Raw genomic sequence first — 1,243 nt, forward strand, 5'->3', positions numbered from 1 at the left:
TGTTCGAGATTTCCCTCAATAGGAGGCAAATTTCATTAGAAGAGAAGAAGAATAGGAGGAGGAGGAGGAGGAGGAGGAGGCACCAACAAGGGCAACAGCTACGAGGATTGGAAATCTATTTTAGAATATAAAAATGGGAAAAGGGATATTCTTGAGCTATCTCAAGAATCTTGTATCCACAAAATCTTGCATCATTTCAATACGCAAGGGGGGAAGGCAATAAGTACCCACTATCATCATATTTGAAACTAAGGGGGGAAGGCAGTAAGTACCCCACTACCATCATATATGAAACTAAGCAAGGAAAGTTCTCTCATACCAAATGTTGAGAGAGTATAAATGGCAAGTGTTTCATAATCTTGAGTTGTAGGAGTCTTATGTGTATGGTATCTATGAGGCTAGGCATTGCATTTGATACATCACTAATCCTGGCAAGCAACATTGGATAGCAGTGAAACACATCCTCATATACTCTACTTGGGTACAATGAGCAAGTGTTTGTCCTTTGGTAATAGAGATGCATTACATGGATGCAGGTTGCAAAGATAGCATGAGATCTATGTCCGCTACATATTCATATTTGCAGGAGGATCCATTTCTTGGAGATAATCTCTCCAAGATTGTACACTTTCTTCCACTATAGAGACTAAGTACATTGCAAAGTCAAATCCCATCAAGGATTCTATAAAGTTAGCATGTTTAGTGGGTGATTTAAACACTCATTGGGTTCCAGTTTTGCATTTTGATAGTCAGAGTGCCATTGTTTTGGCAAGAGATCCCTTGTTTCACTCCAAGAAAAAACACATTGAGGTGAGGTATCATCTCATTTGGATGCATTAAAGAATAAATTATTGGATCTTATCAAGGCTCACACTGACCTAACGGATTCTTTTACAAAGAGCCGTTTTACATTGAGTTAATGGGTGTAGGGTGACCAAAGTTGTACAAGGGTGAAGCTATTGCACTTCACAGTTGTACATACTAGCATTGGTCATAGACACTTATGGCCACAATGTCCTTTAAGTGGATATTTTTTGGGTAAAGGTCTAAATGCCCGATTGTTGACTGACACCCTCTACCTACTAACTCTATTCTAACCTTCTTATATACACAATAAAGGCAATACACTCTCTTTTCCTTCTCTAGAGTGTGATTTCCTCATCTTGGCCTTCTTCTCCTCCTCCTCCTCCTCCTCCTCCTCCTCCTCCTCCTCCTCCTTCTTCTTCTTCTTCTTCTTCTTCTT

The sequence above is a fragment of the Adiantum capillus-veneris genome, chromosome 21 (assembly GCF_014529385.1).
Source record: "Adiantum capillus-veneris isolate H3 chromosome 21, ASM1452938v2, whole genome shotgun sequence".
Classification (NCBI taxonomy): domain Eukaryota; kingdom Viridiplantae; phylum Streptophyta; class Polypodiopsida; order Polypodiales; family Pteridaceae; genus Adiantum; species Adiantum capillus-veneris.